Below are 18,585 nucleotides of genomic sequence, written 5' to 3' on the forward strand. Positions count from 1 at the left end.
TTGTCATGGACTTGCTGTCTGTTTTGCTTGTGGTGGAGGAGACTAGAGGAGTTCTTTTGTCTTCAGTCTTTGGATGCCAACATCGATCTTGGTCCACGAGGAGCAGGGGTTCCTGCCAGCACCTGGCAGTGAGCGATGGATGCCCTGCAGATAGCGTTCCTGGAGGGAGAGTCCCTTGGCTGCTTCATTGGGTCACTCTTGTTAAACTACAGAGTGGTCTTATTTGTTTGATTGGCTTAGGCTATAATCTTCTATTTCCAGAAGAATAAGCGGAGCTGTTTTCTGCCATTGCTTTCATGGATCAGGGGCAGAGTTAGAGAAGCAAATCTTCTCCTCCTTCAGCACATGGACATGTTGAAGGAAGACAATCTGTTCTTACCAGAGACAGCTTTCCAACGACAGGACTATGAAGATGTGCTAACAGACTCTGCTTGTCGCTGATGGCGCTTGCTCCACACTTGCTTGTTCAGGGACTGAAGATGCAGGAACAAGCTGTAGTAGGGAACAGTAGTGTTGTAGCAGCTTTTTGTTTTGAGCCAAATTCTGATCTGGGTTGTCCTGGGACAACCCTGGTGGAGCCTGAGAGTAGTCTGTGAGGATAAGTTTGGGGTTACTCCATCCTAATTCAGGTGTGAACTCAGCTTGACATCTTGATTCTCCCCATTTCAGATCACTTTTGCAGACAGTGAGAAAGCACCCTACAGTGTCACCCCACCAGGAATCAGGGGAAGGAAGGAGGCAGCTCGTCTGTATTCATGAAGCTACATCAGTGGCTGCATTAAGTTTAAAATGGTAGTGCCAGCCCTTAGGAAAACAATATGGTCTCACATAGGGTCTCACACCCCATATGCTGCTGCAGTAAAATGAACACAGTGAAAATGAGAGGAGTCCTTTCAGCTGAGTGGCCAGTTTGCTGCAGCAGATACCAATAGGGCTGAGAAGATGAAGATCCAGGAATTAAGTACAGGGCAAAGCAACACAGACTGTGGCACACTGGAGCATACTATGCAGAGACCAATTTTACCTTAGTGGAGGTCTATTTCACCTCTCCTTTCTTTGCAAACTCAAGACATCATTAAACTGATTCCTTATTCCTTTCCTTGGGAACCACCTTGTGTCTCAGGGTACCTGCCTCAGCCTGTTTCCACCTCAGTAGCTGCTAAAAATATTTAAAGACTTTGCATTACCTCCGCACAGGGTAGGAAGTGACAGAAACCTGTTAAAAGGGAATAAGCAAAAATAAAGGGGTGGGGGGTGGGGGTGGGTGGCACTGTTTACAAAAATCTCAGTACAACCTGTCCTTGAACTATCGCCTGCAATACTCAGCTAAAGTTTTTGACCACAAAGATGAGGCTACTTGGGCAGCCTCTCACCCCTCATTTCTGCCCTTCATCCAAGCAGCAGCCACTCTTCCTACAGGAGATCAGGCTGATGGCAACTGAAGCACTGAGTGGTATCTGAAAACAAAATGAAACTTCTCATTTGTAACATGAGGTTTTTGCTCTTGGCCAAACTTTTTTGAACACAAAAGGAAGCTCTTAGAGTAAGTCGTATCTGTAATGGCTCATCATCCCACTCGTACCAAACAGTAACAACAAGCAATGAAGTGACAAATGGCACCTGCCTGAGCAGTGCCATTCTGCTGGAGACTTAGATGTTCAAGCTATTGCTTCTGCTTAATGAACAGAGCCATGCATTTACATTAAGGATACTAGATAACCACGGCTGTTAGCATATATATCAGAAGCACTTTCCTGCTGTCCAAAGGGTGGTTGGCACTCTACAGTCAATGATTATCAGCATGGTTGGGATTGGTACACCACGCTTTTCACTCATTCTGATGCACATCTCCTCATGGGGCTCTCCACAGACCCATGAAAACACGCAGGAGGCTGAAAGCAACCCTATTAAAATACTTAAAAAAAAGATCCCAGGAGAATGGGTTTGTCATCCCAAGATAATATTTTTTGGAACTTGTAGAATTCAAAATGACTGAAAAAAGGAAAGAGTTTAGGTTCCAGTGCAATCTGACTGCTTTTGGTAGATAAAAAAGTTCATTAAGGTATGTTTTGTGATGATTTCTATGATGTACCCATTTGTCCACTTGTGTAGTTCAGTGGTAGACCACGAAAGCATTTTCAGCATCAATATGGTCTCCTAGGGAAGGAAGTGTGACTCTTTTTTAAACTGTATAATGCCATCTGTGAGCTGGTTGCCAGAGAGCGGCGAGGTTGAGCACGCACATCAGTGGCAGATGCTCAGAGACCCAACAGTGGTGTAAGGTTATCCTGCTTGTTGGTGGCAAAACTTGAGTGGGATGGTCATGTAGGAATCACAAATGGGGTATGGCTCTTAACTTATATACTGGGAAAAAAAGGAATAGAGACAGTGCATACATCACATCAGTCACAGAAGCAGACTCAGAAGTCCTCACTTCAGTTCCCTTGAACTACAGTATGAATATTTTATAACAAGGCAAATAAAAGGTATGCAAAACTATCTGCACTTCAAATTCCTCTACACAAAATGGGCCCTGAAGCTCAAAGGGGGTTATAAAAGCAATCCCACCCTTAACTCCAAACATTCTGCTCCTCATAGTTTAAATCTAATGAATTGTGCTATTTTAATACACTTTTAATGTAATCTGTATTCTAACCACTGACCTTTTCCTAATGCCCTTCAGGCATCCAACAAATAGGTTACATCTGTTACTTCAAAAGCAAGACAAGATATGGAGGCCAACATCTCCTGGGGTTTTGAGCGAAGCAGCCTTATCTGTGTTCTTTAACGTAATAACCTGAAAGGCATGAATGTGAGCACCCAGGCTCGAGTCTGTAAGGACTCACAAAGGGGTCCACACAGAGTGCCAGCCTGGCCTCACACTTTTGTATGTTTTCAAGATCATCTTACATTGAGCAACCCATCACAAAGCACAGAGTTCAAATTTTGCCTACTTTATTATTTTTAGTCTTCAGAGCTCAACTGTTTTTCATTCTCTAGCACCATCTTACATTCACAAAGTGAAATATTAGAGAAAATGACAGTTGCAGTGAATAACCACCCAAGTGACCTGCTAGATGTGAAGATGTCTGTAGCGTACAACAGAGACGGAAGCTTTTCGTTCAAATGATATCTATCCAAGTACACTCTGCGGAGAGCCAGCAGCCCACAAATCCAACTCACGCCTCTGGCAGCTTTTTCTTTTTACACTGCTGTGTACTAGCACTGCCCCGCCACTGAAGAGGTCCATATCTGCTCTGGAGTAGACTCAGTCCATGCATTCACTAAAATGCTGGACAAGATCTTTTTTGCCCAGTGCAGAAAAGGGCTGTGCTGCAATAGCTTACAGGTACAGAGGCAGACTGGCTCTCACTCTCACAGCCTGCCATGCTGACTGTGTCACTCCATGACCTCAGTTAATCCATCTCTAGCCACCACACTAATTTCTCTTTGAGCCAAGAAAAACTTCTGACATCAAGTAAGATGTTCTGCTCCTGCCATGCCCAACAAAAGGTAACCCTCTGTTGGTAGCATAGCTCTAGAGGTGGTCATAACATATCGTCACCTCTAGCTTTGGTCTTTACCTCACACTGTGCATGCTGAGGATGAGATCTGATGAAGTAGAAACCAATCTGATGACCCACAAGAGGACTTTAGGGATCCCCACTTGAAACAGCTTCCCAAGACTCTGCAAGCTGTTTTATTTAACTTCTACCAGGAGAAAAACCTTTCTTAATCTAGTTTTATGATTAAAAATCTCTTAAAGGCTGCCTTCTATGACACGAGATGTAACTAAACTCTGACATGTCACTGTTCATCACTCACCATATGCTTTGATGGCTGTAACTGCGCATGACCAGGAAAAAAACTGAGATGCCCTCTTTCTTTTGTGTGGCATTTTTTTAAATGAGAAAGCTCTTCGGAAAGGGTTATGATTATTTTTCCCCACTTTTAAGAGGATTACCAGGCTTGTCATGCAGCATAGCAATAAAGCACTCTTGATGTCTTCTCCTGCCCTAACTCCTGCTGTTGAAGAAGATGGCTCGCACCATCTTCACACCGTAAGTGTCAACCTGCTCAAAGTGGCTGACACCAGAGAAGGATGCATGTGACACAGCAGTATCTTCCCCCATGGCTCCAGACAACACCATAGCCTTAGAGTGTGTCCAAAGACAACTTCCGCATTAAACCAGTAACAATAATCTAACAGGAACAGTCATTTGAGAGATGTTTGGTGCCTGTCATCTGAAAGAATGAAAGCATTTAACAGACCTGGTTTAATTCATGCTTGGTTTTTTCTAACACCATTTACCAGCATTAAAAGGCCTTGAAAAAAATGTCAAATAGTTCCAAAGTGGGAAGCATTTTTGTTCTCATTTTTCACTGGAGACTGGGAAACCCAGCTGTCTTCCCACTAGAGAAGCTAATGGTAGAGCAGGCTAATGTGCTTTTGCAATAGTTCTGTGTGTGGACAAGTAACTTCACAGTCAATGTTCAGATCCCTGCCAGAGGCCCCAAATCATACTGGAGTGGGTCTCTGGAATGACATAAGTCTGGCTGACTTCCCTGGGCGTAGGGATGGTGAAACACATGGGAACTCCTATGGCCCACCTAGAGCTGGAGGTGATGCTGCTCCCCCAGCAGCAGTTCTCTGCTGGACTTGGCTGAAGCCCAGCAGGAGTTCTGTATTTCTGTGGACTTTCAAGTGACTGTCTGAGGAGATGCTGGCTACTGAAGACCCTTGTTCATGTCTTTGGGAGGCTTTCAAATGCCTTGACTCTTGTTTCCATGGCTCTTTATGCCATCAGAAGAAAGCTCAGGCCCAGTGTTTAAGCCCTGGCTTTGTCTTGTCACCACCCAGAGCTGTTTATTGTCGTCCTGAAATAGGAAAGTACACAAAGACCAAGAGGGTGGGACAAACCACATCTGCAGGTCAGAGATGAGATTGGTGCATAGATTTACCATCACACACAAACCCCCACACACATCATGCAATACTGCCAAATTTCATAAATGTACCGTGACACAATGGTTACATCTGGAAGCTATTTCTGTAAAAAGCACATAGATGATGTGACCCTGTCTAGTCAAGAAACACACTGATTTGATGCATACAGTGTTCCACAGTCCACCTTGAAATAATGATCTTTAAAAAGCAACCAAGATTCAAATTGAATGTCATCATAGCTGTAGTTTTCCTATTTAGGCACCAGAAGGCCTTCTGGCTCTCATTATAGATGGGGTAGGTCAGGCAGTATTATGTTCTGGTTTAGCCTGAGCAGGATGTGGAGTAAGGTTTGGCCCAACCCCTGTATATTACTTCCATTGCCACTCTCCAGAAGGCTATGTGTTTGCTCCCCAACTTGTGCATCACTAAAACAAGTCAAGGGGTAGACAATTGTTAGCAGGCTGTGGAATATATTCATTTGACAAAGAAGTCAGTGGGAATGAAGTGAGCTCAGCTCCTCACAGGATGAGGCTCTTTAAAAAGAACAACATTATGCTATTTCCAGGAAATAACAGTGTTTGGACAGTAAAGGTGTTCAGATGTGGAAAGCAACATGGATTTTCCCGCAAAGTTCATGCACTGAGAAGTTCAGTTCATCAATACTGGTGATGGCCAGGTAAGCGAGGCAGACCCAGAACCCAGGGTGTGGGAAAATGAGAATCTACATATGCACATAGAGAAGCCAGTAGATCAATTGCACAGGAGCTAAACCAGGTGGGAGCCATTTCTAGTTACCCTGTTAGATTTTATTTACCCTTGTGTGTTTTGTGCAGCGTATGCTTGTTCCTGCGAGGCATGGTGAATTCTGATCCAGTTGAGCCAACTACTAAACAACGTGCTTAATTCTGAGCACAGTTAAGCACTCCTCTAGACCCCAGCTGAAAAGCTCAGCACCTGAGGGACAGGTCTATAAGAAACCAACCCTAATAAATACAACACAGTAAGATGCTGGAGGCACAGACTGGGTGTCAAGAGGCCAGATGGCAGGCAGCATCCCACAGGAGAACTGCAATCCCCCAGGCACACTCCCCAGGCTGAATGCCATATTCAGAGCTGCCTCGTCTCTCTCCTCCCAGAAAACCTTCGTATCCTCAATGGGATGCAGTAATTAAGCTGACATGGAAGAATACAACCACTCTTCAAACGGCTGGCAGATTGTTTGGGGATTTCTCCTGTAGTTGCACAGAGGCACTTGGGGGGAATATGAATACTGGAAAAGAGAAAAAAGGAAAAGGAAGCAAGTAGGAACAGGGGAACCACAGAAAGTGAGGAAGAACAGATGAGTGTGATGGAAAGAGCATGCAGGAAAGATAAAACCAAGACAGAAGAAAAATCTGTTCTCTGCACGAAGTAACACAGAGGAAGTCAGGAATAACAGAGCATATCTGACACTGCCACTATGCTAACACGGATGTTCAGAGAGAAATGCAGTTGGCATGAGATTGAACTGTGCCGGACTGTAAGTTTAAAGTCTCCACAGATACTGTGTCAAGGGCTGGAATGTCAGATCACAAGGTGTCCTCCTTAGCATCTTGCTTGCAAAAGAAACTAGTGACACCTGCCACTATCATCTCTTGCTCTGACTTTTGTGATGGGGACACCTCTGTCTGAGCAGCCAGGTCCTGCTTAATGCCTCAGATAAATGATACAGCCACCAAGGTAAGAATTACACAAGTGATGGCACTATTTAAAACCAGAGTTGCAAATGAATTAAAGGCTAAGATACACCATTAAAAGCAGTTTAGTTTCATGGGGTGAGCAGAGGGCCTTGCCCTGTGCACAGGGCTGGGCTCAGGCACAGTCAAGGAGAGCCCCAGTTCGATTTGGCGGTAGTCCCCGACCACTTAAACTCTGCCCAGAAATCACAAGCATCTCCAGATGTGGTATGATGCCTCATGTATATAACACAATATATAAGCAGTATAAATATTATTGTCAGAATATATAAATTGCAAGTTTAGGAGGAAGCCATGGAAAGACAGGCAGGAAGTGGCACTGCCTGGGAGGAGATGGGAACAGACCAAAAGCCAGGGAGGCCGCAGGACAAGGGTTTGCAGTATCTCACCGTGTGAGTCTGGGACAGTGCTTCAGTGGCTTGCATGAGGTGAAGCACTGTGGCAGATAAAGCACAAGCATCTGCTCATGGGTACAGCACTGCCTGTGTCTCAGGTACCTAACGGTAAAAGGCAAGGCCAGTACACAACAGGAAAACTCCCCTGAATTCACAGGGAAATGGAGGGGTTGGGGCACTTACTCTGAAACCTGAAGGCTAGCCATAATATATCCTTCAGCCTTCCTGACTCGTATTTACTAACTGCTTCACAGGTGGCTGGTATTTGGGGTTGGAGATAGCAGGGCAGTAGGAGGAGACCTGGTGATCACAGGCAGGTGAGCACACTCGTGTTCAGAAGCAGCTTATGTCCTTATTTATAAAGAACTACTGGTCTTGGGGGTGATTGCATGGTCTGCTCTGCTTCCAGTGCACCATTCTAACTGCACTGTTACTAGAAGTTGCAGCTCACTGTTAAGCAGGGAGAGGAAAACAGATCCATCCCCATACAGCTCTGCGGGGGGACCAAAGTTAGTGTGTGTGCTGGACTCATTTAATTAAAAATATTTACCAAACATGTTTATGACCATGGTTTGGCTTCAGTTTCATCCATAACAAATACATTTCCAGAAAAACACAAAGAAGAAAAAATCCTCCGAGGTAAGAAGCGAGAGAGATAAGTCTGATTAGGAAGACAACTATTAATAGCAATTATGCTTTAATTGCTGTGCCTAATGTTTTTGAACTAGCAGTTTCTAGCATGTCCTCTACCAAAAAACTTAACTCTTGTGATTTCTGTGTTCATTAAGATCTAGAAGGAAAACAAGTGAATCTACTTCAAGTAGATTCACTAGCAGCTAGATATAAAACCGCTTTCAGAATATTTACATAAACTATGTAGGCAACAAGATGGCCTCGAAGAAAGGCAGTTGTTCTTTATGGGTATAACACTGCATGTGAACAAGTAAACAGTCTTAACACTTCTCTCCATCTTGACGTCTGTTTCTCCAGGGCAATGATATTATGCTCCCAGGCTGCTGCCACAAAATTCTGGGCATAAAAAAGGCACTGAAAAGGACATGAAATAGTCTAGACAGAGGGAAGCATTTCAATACCGCTGGAAGGAAACGCAGACTGTGGCTCAGAGCCATGGCTTAGACAGCATTTGATGTTCTTACTGCCCGGCAATCCAGGCTTGCAGCTCAGTTGCGAGCCAAGGAACACATTCAACTTCTCTGCATATTGACCGTCTTCAGTGGCACTGTGGTAGACAGACACAGTGGTCCCCAAATGCCTCCCTTCACCTTAGCCTGAACCAGGACAAAACAGCCAAGAAGTCATAAAACCCCCAATTCCACTGATCCCTGCAGCTCATGGTCAGGTATCCTCACTAATCTTTGCATTTAGTAATTATAAAGCTTAGCTATCCCATGGGTAGAAACTGAAGGTGACGATTAGCTTGTTAGACGAATACAACTACATTGTGACCATAACAAAACATCCTTAAAAGTCCCCACTGAGAAATCATAAGTCTGCAGCATGATCTCATATGCTTGATACTGCTTTGTGGGTATCTCAGGAGCCTATTCCTATTCTGTCCCTATACACCCACTGTCTTTGGGGTAAATATTTTTAAAAGTAAACTTCAATAGTGTTAACTTTTGAAAAATACTGAAGTATATCAAAAGCAAGTAGACTTGCAAAAAAAATAGTAATACATTTCAAAGCATTTTCCAATCTTATAGATGCTGGACCTTGAGTCAATACAACAGGATAGAACTGGGGGAGGGAGAATTTGTCATCTCCACAGAAAACCGATGAACGAGAAGTTGATTGTCTAATGCTAGAAATGAATCTTTTTTTACATCTGAAAAAACAGTCCTACCAAGCACTGTGGAGCAACAGACCTTTGCTTTCAAATCACACATAAATCTAAAGTATACAGAAAGATTAGTCAATGCATCTCAGAACTTCTACCAATAATTTGAATGTCTGGCCCAAATTAAAGAGAGGCTGCAAGATCAAACTTGTCACAAAGACACTGAAAGTTAATACAGTGGAATGGTGAGAATAAAAACCTTGCAGGGGTGACGAAAGTAAAACTGTCAGCAGTGTTTCACCCAGCAGATAAACAGGTTCCTCTGCAAGCACAGGGTGCTGTGACACCCTGGAAGCTCATTTTCAGCATACATGGCAAGATTAGAGCCACTGGAATCTGTACTCAAGAGCTCCCTGCAATTTAATCCAGCCTTAAAAAGAAATTAATTAAAGAACCTGCTTGCAAAGAGAAAGGGATTCATGCTGTTCTTCACGTAGCAGGGTAAAGTACAACTGTTCAGGCAGACACAGGGGCTGCCCCATGGCAGAGTCAAGCAGCATGACAGTGGGCATGCAGGACACAGCCAGGCAGCAGCTGTGGTTCCCCAGCATGGAAAGTGCCCGTTGCCTTATCCTGGCTCAGAGCACAGCAGGTCCCAACCAGATGGGTTGTGGAGAAAGTGAGAGGAAGGAGGAAGGATTCAGGCTCAGAAACAACTGAAGGAGAGGTACATTAAGGTACAGCCCTACTTACATGCAAAAACATCTCCAAGTAAGTTGATGAGTGTCTCTTTGGGGAGAAAGAACAGCAATTCAGTGAACAGCAGAACTAGACACCTGGTTTCCAAAGCATCTGTGTTCTGCCCCTATGCACACCTCCTGATGGGTCTCCAGTCCTTCCCTCACCCCTCAGCATAATGGAAAAATTACTCTGTGTCTGACAACAGTTAACAATTTTCTCGGCACGCTGAGGAACGTGAGGTTTTGCAGACCTGCATGCTTCTGCCACAAATGGACAAGAGGCACAAAGGCTCTCAGAGGGGGACTTGCAGACAGACAGATGGTGTGACTGTAAAGCTTCATTTCTTGAAAAAAATGGGCTAAAAATGTAGATCACTGTAACAGAAACAGTCTTGAGGAACAGCCTTAAGAGGCTGTACTAAAACCATTTGAGGATGACCTTTTTGAAGAGGTCCCCAGAAATAATTACTCCTCTCTGGCCGACTGCTGTTTGCTCCTCCCTTTATCCACAGCAGGATCATGCCCTTGGTGTCTGTTCTTCGGCTGAAGACACCTTCAGCACTGCATGGACCACAGAGCACACAGCTGATTGTAGCAGCCCTGGGCATATAGCTTTGCCTACACATAAGCCTGTTGCACATCTTCATGCGTCCTGAGCACTGTAATGCTATTAAACTGAAGGTGTTCATTATTAAATCCCAGTCACTCTGAAGTAACTGAATTACCCAAGTTTTAGTTGAACCAATTAACTGATATTATACATGACTCTTGCTTTCTTAAACAAAGAGAAGCATCTTGCTTTCTGCTAATGTCTCACTGTGAAAGTGATTTGTTAAACAGTTTAATTAAATTTTTGAGACTGAGAATCCATTGAAGGATCTCAGGTGATGAGAACTGGATGTTGCCGTATGTGGTGCTAATCAAGGAGAAAAATCTCTAGGGTTGTGAGGATGAGGGGGTCTTAGAAAAACAATGTCCTTTTTAGGATACACCTGTTTAAAGTCAGAGAGGTCTGGCTGGCTGACCTGCTGTTCTTTAAAATACAGCTGGAAAGATAAAGCAATTAGGAAGAGGTATTTTCAGAACGCACTGGCTATGGTCCTCCTCCAGAGAGTAAAGCTAAATAAAAGGGGTGCATGTGACCGAGACCACAGAAAACCAGCTACAATAGGGAAGTCAAGGATATGCATACACATGCATGGACTGACCCCAGCATTTCTCAATCCCAAATGCTCTGCCATGGAAACACAACATTCCCTCAATCTGCTAAACGGTTCCTTCAAAGATTTCCCTACTTTGTCATGATGCAGCATGAAAGGAGAGTCCTGACCATCAGTTGTTTTGCCCAGACAGATATTTCAAACTGAAATTGGAACATGCCCAATGTGGAGCTTGATGCTGCAGAGCTCTGCAAGAGCAGGTAGCAGAGTCCCTGGGAGTCTAACGTGAATCATCCCCATAGCAATGACCTTGCAAGCATTTGTTACAGGAAATTACAAGAGTACAGACCTTGATGGGTTCACTGTGAATTAAACAGCCATTGTATCATCTCTTATGTGGACCTTAAGGTGGCAATAGACAACAAAAGGAAAGTAATTGTACTGGCCCATACAGGTAAGGTGACAAGGAACACAGTTCAAAGTGTGGTAAATACTATCTACATTCAATGTAAATTATCTCCCAGTGTTTCTATCTAGAAATAAACACTGAACCAGAGGGAAGCATCATAGATTAATTCTGATTGGCCCTTGCTACGTTGCTATAAACATTATTATAAAATAAAGGATGACATATCCTAAATGATACTCTCAATGAAAGAAATAAAAAAGGAAGCAGATTAAATTACACATTTGTTACTAATGTTTACAAACATCATACTGAATCTCACAACCTACATATTTCAGCTGATTTTAAATTAGGACAAAAATAGAGGTTTTCTTCTTTTTCCTGTTGCGGCATTTGAGCTTCTGTGATTGCACCCCAGGGCACACACTGATGCTGGTCAAACCAGATTGCCCAGGATTTCCTCTGCTGAGCACAACAGCCCACAGTGGCTGGGGTAATATGCATGTCAGGCTGGGATAAGGTCATATGCTCCCCACCTGCCCCAGCCTGCCCAGTACATCCCCGTCAGCCCTGACACAGGACATCCCCATCCAGTCCATTGGTCGGTCCTCTCCACTGGGGCTTTAAATAGGAAATGGGCAAATACAGCCTCATACAGGGGTGCTGCCTGGGTACTGTCTGTACCCCACATGGACACCCCACAGAACAGCACTTTTCACTGGATGTGAACAAGGGCAATGAAGGGCCAGGGCCACTCTCCATAAGCAGCAGAAAGGAACCAGACCCTCTGGCAGGCTGCAGAAGGCAAGAGGAGCAGATCTGCAGCACTTTCTCTTCCATAAGGCAGCCAGCCCTTCGGCCTAACCCACAGCCATGCAGAAGAAGCTTGGCCAACATGGCTGCAGCTAGTGAGGACAATGAGCCAGCCATGGAGGCCAGCCCAGGCATGGGGCCTTGGAGGACACAACATACATGTGACTCCTTTGGCCACCTGAGGCAGTGGTCCAGACAGTCCAAAGTGACACCGAGGCTGAGGGCACTGCACTCTCTAAGCCCACAAGTTTCCACCCCAGATGGGTCTTCAGACAGGACTTCCTGCTTCAAGTCAGTCCCACCCAGCAACCTATGGTAGAGAAGAGGAAACAGGACAGGTATGAAGGGTGGTCACACGCCAAATGTAGATGGAATTTGTGCTCCCCTGGTATTTTGAGACTCTAACTAGATGCAGGGATGAGATGAGGGCATTGAGGGCATCTTAGTTTCTCAGCTGCTGCATAAGCAGATTAACTTTACGTGCAGCTGATCCATGGAGAAATGGATCAGCCGGAGTCCCTGACAAAGACAGATTTCTCCCCGACTCACATTCTGCTTGCTCACAGTAAACACACTGAACGATGTTATTTACATGACCTATCTTCTCTTCTTTGACTTGCATCACTTTACTACTGAACCTCCAACCTGGGTCACAGCCATCCATTAAATTAGGCCCATTGCTGAAGCAGCCCTGACAGTAATTTTTCTTCCTGATCTCTCTGTTCCCCCCAGGAATGCTCTTGACACCAACCACGGTCCACTGGAAAAGGTTTTAGAAGACAGAAAAGTAAACCAATTGCTGTGAAAAGCTCCACCACTTTTCCTCATCAGAGGAACAAGAACTGAATTTCTAACACGGCCTCCAAGGAGGGAGTGAGGTTAGAAGGCACCAGCCCCACTCTGTTCTCAGAAGGAGAGAAGCTGAGTCTTGAAGAGAGCACTCCTGTCTCTCCCTGTCAGCAAACGCTGTAATGGGCTGCTCTGCCTCTTGGGAAACTCACATGTGTGTGATAGGTCCTGTAAAGGAATGTAGGAGGACTCAGGGGAAGGCATCTCCCAGAGACTGAAAACAGCTATGGCTGTTCAAGATGTTCTCCCATGTCCACCTGTCCTCCTTTTCTCTCTCCCAGAGCCTGATACAACGTGCCTCCTTCACAGCAGCATTCACAAGGACGCCCCTGGTAATGATGCAGCCTGGCTGGCTGTCTCCCACAGCATTTTCCTTTTCTCATTCCCATGCAGCACAACAGCTTCCCGTGAGAAGCTCCTCGTGGTAATGGCTTGTCTTCAGTGCCCTTCTGATGCTCTGAGTGGTTTGAGTCAGCTCACCCTGAACTGTCAGTCCAGAGCAACTCTGCTGAAGGTAATGGAAATTTACTGCAGTGTATTCAGTGGAGTTACTCCAGGCTCACACCATGGAAGTGGGAGCACAATTGACCCTCTTGTTCTGCATCTCTTGGCTCAGAGGGCTTAATTAGACTGAACAATTTTTTAAAAAATTGAGTGACGAGAGGGAAGTTATTTGGCACTTAAAAAGCAGCAAAAAATTTGAACCAGGTATGTGGTAGAAGACAAGAAGCAAAGGCAAGAATAAGAAGAATTATATTCACAATGGTAAGGAAATACGAATTTTAACTAGAAGCATTGTTTACATAATTTGTAACCTAACTTAGAACATGAAAGACTGTTCAGTTTTTCAGTGCCCTGGATGGACACAGTACTCCAGGCCAGCTCTAACTTCTAAGGATGCAAGCACTTTCCCGGACTTAATGGAACCATTTGTTCCTGAAAACATATCACAGTACTGACCTACGTCAGCTTTTTCTTAACCTGGTTCAATATTTCTTTTGCCTTTGGGGGAGCATCTACTCAATGCCTGTTTCCATTTCCTTTAAGATTAAAGACCAGAATTTTTTTTTTTCTTCACAGAATTAAAGACAGTGATTTACAGTTAACAACGTAGAAGAGACTTGAGAAGTCACCCAGTCCACCTTAAGGTATGTATCCTGTATGCTGTCCTGCTAACGAAGGACTCCAGCATCTCCAGTTTTTGAGGTTTCTGTAAACTATACCCACCTGATCTGTACCCAGGCACATCAGTGAGCTGGGAGATTGCTGCAAAGAGTTTCCTCTTCTCTTTTCCCCTCCTCCCCTGCACAGGCTGTGTTACTCGCTGCTCTCTGGAAGGTTCCCAGAGCAGAGAAGTCCCAGGGAAGATGACCTCTGTATTATGTGATGAGCACAATGGGAGTGAGGTTGAGTACAGCTCTGTGCTTGAGAAGCAGTAAATATCAGCTGTTGCAATGGCTGCTATTTTATTGACACCTAAATTAAATTAGAGATGCACATTTTTCATGTAATTGAAAATATGTTAATGCACAATGCACATTGACAGCTCCTCTAGTCCTCAGCTCAATAAACTGTTGCTTTTTCTACACTGAAATGCCAATTCCTCTTAGAGCACTAAAGAAAATCTGCCAAAATACAGAGCAGTAGTTTATCATTCAAATCCTGTTTTTTCTGCTGTGAAGGAAGAAACAAATACATGAGATTTCGACTATGATAAAAAGTGCTTTCCAATCAATATGCTGTAATAATAGTTTGTGTGTGTGTGTGGGGTTGTTTTATTTTGTTTAGGACAAAGGAAGTTTTTTTCAAAATATACTTGGGAATACAAAAGCATGTTTCAAGTTCAGGTCACAGTTTGACACACACTTTCTGATGCTCAATTTGAGGCTTTCTTAATCTACAAGAAAAAACCCAAGCCTCCTAAATTAGGAATCATAACTGTAAACTAAATGAGGTGCATAAACAGCACAAGGAATTGGTCTATTGGGACAGTGGTACTCCTGCATCCAGATACACGAATCATAATCACTTGCTTGCAACAAATTACTCTGCATTTTAGAGCTCTTCCCTTGGAATTGCCATTTCCAATTGTCTTCCAGAGCATGAGTGGTAAATAGTAGCAGTCATTTGTGCGTAAGCTGGGAAAATCAAAAGAATTAGCCAGGCTCCAGTACTGCTCCTTATGGCCCAGTGAACTCTCATTGAATCTCTTAATCCTTAATAAGCATTTGGCCTTAATTGCTGATTTTATCTTAACCTAGTACTTATGCCATAATTGATGAACATTGTTTGCAGTGGAGTTTTATAGCTCTTCAATACAGATGGAAAGCCTTGCTTCAGTGCTTGTGCAATTGGATCTTCTACTTAGCACACGTCGCATGGTGGTGCCTGGCACCATCTAGTGCTGAGATGCCAGGCTGTGGCACCACGCTGGACACTAAGATGTCATATCATCTCTCTAGGATGTGGCTGTTGCCTGTTAAGACCAGCTCTCATCAGCTGGAGTAGAAAAATCTTCTCAAAACTTACGGTCAAACTGCCTTGGGTACAGTACTCAGTAAAATAGGGCTTTGGGGAGGGGGCTAGGCAAATTTCAACTTAAGCTTGACAAGCAAGTGGTTTAATCTGTAAAATACAGAATATACTCGACTCTGTCGTTCCCTGGGACTTAGCAGTGATCTTACAGGACTGGTTCTAGAGACAACATCAGGAAGAGCAGGTAGAGAAGAGCTGTTCTCTGAGATCACGGGATCTCTGCCTCCCCAGCCTGCATTCCCATGTCCCACTTTATTTATGTTCATATTATTTGGTAGGTGGTAGATGATTTCATGAAAAATTTATTCTAATACATAATCCTATGTTCAGCAGAAAGAAAAAAAATTATATTAGGTCATAAACCAGAGTGTATATACCCACCTAAATTGCAGCATTTAAAATTAAGCATTGATAAAATTTCAGGTAAAGGAGCTTTGCATGTTACCAGCTGAATGCAGCATGCTCAAATATTAGAGATGTTAATTGACAGAAGTTCTTTAATGGTTTAAGCAATTTCAGTGCCAAGAAGAGGAAGGCTAATGGGTGAAGTGGCATTTCCCCACCAGTCCCACTGTCTGCCGGGAGGACATGACAGAGAAGAGGCACCACTCTGCAACCCGCCAGCCCTGAGCTCTGAGCCTGACTGCCAAACCATCCAGCCCCTGAGCAGCAGAGTCCTCAGCACCTGATGAGTTTAGACTTGTGACTTTGACAGGAGTTTTGGGATATTTGATGTTAAAATAAAAACGTCAGTTCACATCTGTGAATCCAGTGCATAACTAGGACAGAATGAGATTCTGTTATGTGAACCTTTGCATATTATGGCAAATTGTTGGGGTGTTTGATGTATAGAGCAGAAGATTCCCTGGTGAAGCTGGGGATGCTTAAATGCCTTAAAATCTTGGCCTCAAGCTATTATTAAATTCAGCACAGGGAACAACAAACATAAACCTGCCACCATCCCAACCACTTCATAAATCAATTATTTTAGCAGCACTCATATTATCAAATAAATCTTTTAAAAAAGATGTTTCATGACAGTTGGTTTGAAACCAACACCCATTTATCAGAAAGTATCTCAATATAATAGAATGTACCAGACAAAAGGGGGGTTTTTGAATAAGGCTTGCTTATATAATGGAGAATTGTCTACAATCTTTTTGAACCTCATAAGAAAGAGTTAAATTAGGTCTATTGTAACAAGCATAATTTTGCAGATGGAGGCTTTATTAGAAGGCAATTCCAGCAACCATTGTTGAGGAACAGCTTCATTGTCCTGGGGACAGTAAAAATACAGAGTACCTGCCCTTGGAATATATAAATTTACATATTTACATAATTACCTTAATCACCCGGGGCAAGTGAGGTAATACATACTTTTTTGATACATTTTCTTGAAACTTTAAGGCCATGGTCTGAAACTTGTATCATCCTAGACTCTCTCTACTTCCTACAAATAGATCCTGTAACAACTGGCAACACAGGGATATACTTGTGTGTGACTCCCAGAACAATCACATACCCTCCTGGAGGCAATGGCTGTATTTGTGTTGCCTAAAACAATTTTTATTAAAACACAGGTTTTTTTAAGATGCTCCAAGAACTTTATTGGCTGTAGTAGGGCCTTTGAAATCTGGCACAGCAATACCCCCTCAAGCTAGAGAAGTCTTTTCTTTGTCCCATGAAATCTCATTTATATTTAGCAGAGTTAAATTTAAATTATTATTTTCCTTCTTTGCTTGTGTTCCTCAGCAACAAAACAAAACAGTAATTGAATGTGAATGTTTTGCAAAACCACAACCACACTGTAAGACAAAAGAACCACAGCACCGCTATATTAAAATACTTGTCTTCACTCTTGCTGAGCCACAGCTTCTTCTTCACAGTGCATGTAACCCTTTCCCTCTGGAAGCTGGGAATCTCAAAAAGCTGTCTACACCTCCTCAGGGCCATAGCTACACCCATCTCCAAGGGCAACCTTTTTCCTACCTGCTCTGGGCTCTCTGCAGCATTTACAAACAGCTCTCCTCCTCCTGCACTGGGCACTGAGTGATATTCTCCTCTGCAAGCTTCCCAAGCATGTGAGGGAGCACGCAGGGTTTCTACAAGCCCTGTTTTGAGGTGCAGCTTTTAATTTAGTCTGTTAAGTGAAATCTAAATCCCACCCTTGGGGCCTGCTCCAGCTGGGCACTGCAGTGTGCCCCAGACTGCCTGCTTCAACAACCGCAACACAGACCTGGCTGCAGCTCAGCCCTTTCCAAGTTCCTCTCTTTCCAAGGAAATCTGCAGCAATGCTTTCACATTTCTGCATCCACTCCAGCCCTAGGGGAAGAGGGGCACTCTTCTCTCTCGGCACCTGCTCTATGTATGCCCAGCCCAGTTTGCACCTCCTGGGAGTGGCTCTGGGAGGAGGTGAACAGAGCAGCCACCCTCAGCTGTCAGCTTCTCTCTGAAGCTCAGGCATAAAGCCATTTCCAGTACAAAATTCACTCTTTGTTTCCCACACAGACAACTCCCTGCAAACGGGGAGTCTAAATCAGTGCTGTGCCTTTTCAATAATTATTCACAATAACCTAAAGGAGTTCCTGCCAGCATCTGTGTTCTTTATCTTTGCTGCAAATGTCATTTGATACTAAAGGAATTTCACAAGCACCTCAGAGCTGCATACATAGCTGTGACTGCTCCCATTAAAAAAGAAAACATACTATGTGGAAATGCTATTTAGAGAAAGCACCTTTTTTCAAAATGCCAAACTCTGCACTGAACCTCCCCAGCTGCTTCTCAGGAACAGATGTGCTTCCTGCTCCCAGCCTGGGTAGGGGCCTCAAGCCAATCGCTGTTCCCTGGATACAGGTGCACTCTTCAGACAGGGTTTTTTTCAAGAAGTGCTGCTATTTGATGAGTCAATCCCAGATGTTCCTTGGCTAGTTTTTGCAATGCTATGTGCTACGAGATTGATTCTATAAAGTCACTCCAAATTACTTACACTCAGAAAGACTTACAAACCTCAGATGTCCATAAATAAATTTGATACCATTTCAGCTATATATATTTTGAAAAGTAATGATCCTATTGTGGCTTCTTTTCCAGCTGTTCTAAATGTCAACTTTATCCTTAAGAGAGAAAAGCAAACATTTTCCTTAGAAATCAACATGCCTTAACTGTCTTCTGCAGCCAAAGTTACATTTTATTTCAGTGATGGGAA

At 43.7% G+C, this 18,585-nt stretch overlaps 1 long non-coding RNA gene across 1 annotated transcript; it reads left to right on the forward strand.

Moving 5' to 3' along the window:
- The first annotated feature begins 13,516 nt into the window (after positions 1–13,516).
- LOC119150860 lies at positions 13,517–16,118 on the forward strand. The gene is made up of 3 exons (XR_005105223.1): positions 13,517–13,610; positions 13,926–13,993; positions 15,891–16,118. It is a non-coding gene; the product is annotated as an uncharacterized LOC119150860 (long non-coding RNA).
- The last annotated feature ends 2,467 nt before the right edge of the window (positions 16,119–18,585 follow it).

Source organism: Falco rusticolus, chromosome 7 (assembly GCF_015220075.1).
Source record: "Falco rusticolus isolate bFalRus1 chromosome 7, bFalRus1.pri, whole genome shotgun sequence".
Taxonomy (NCBI): Eukaryota; Metazoa; Chordata; class Aves; order Falconiformes; family Falconidae; genus Falco; species Falco rusticolus.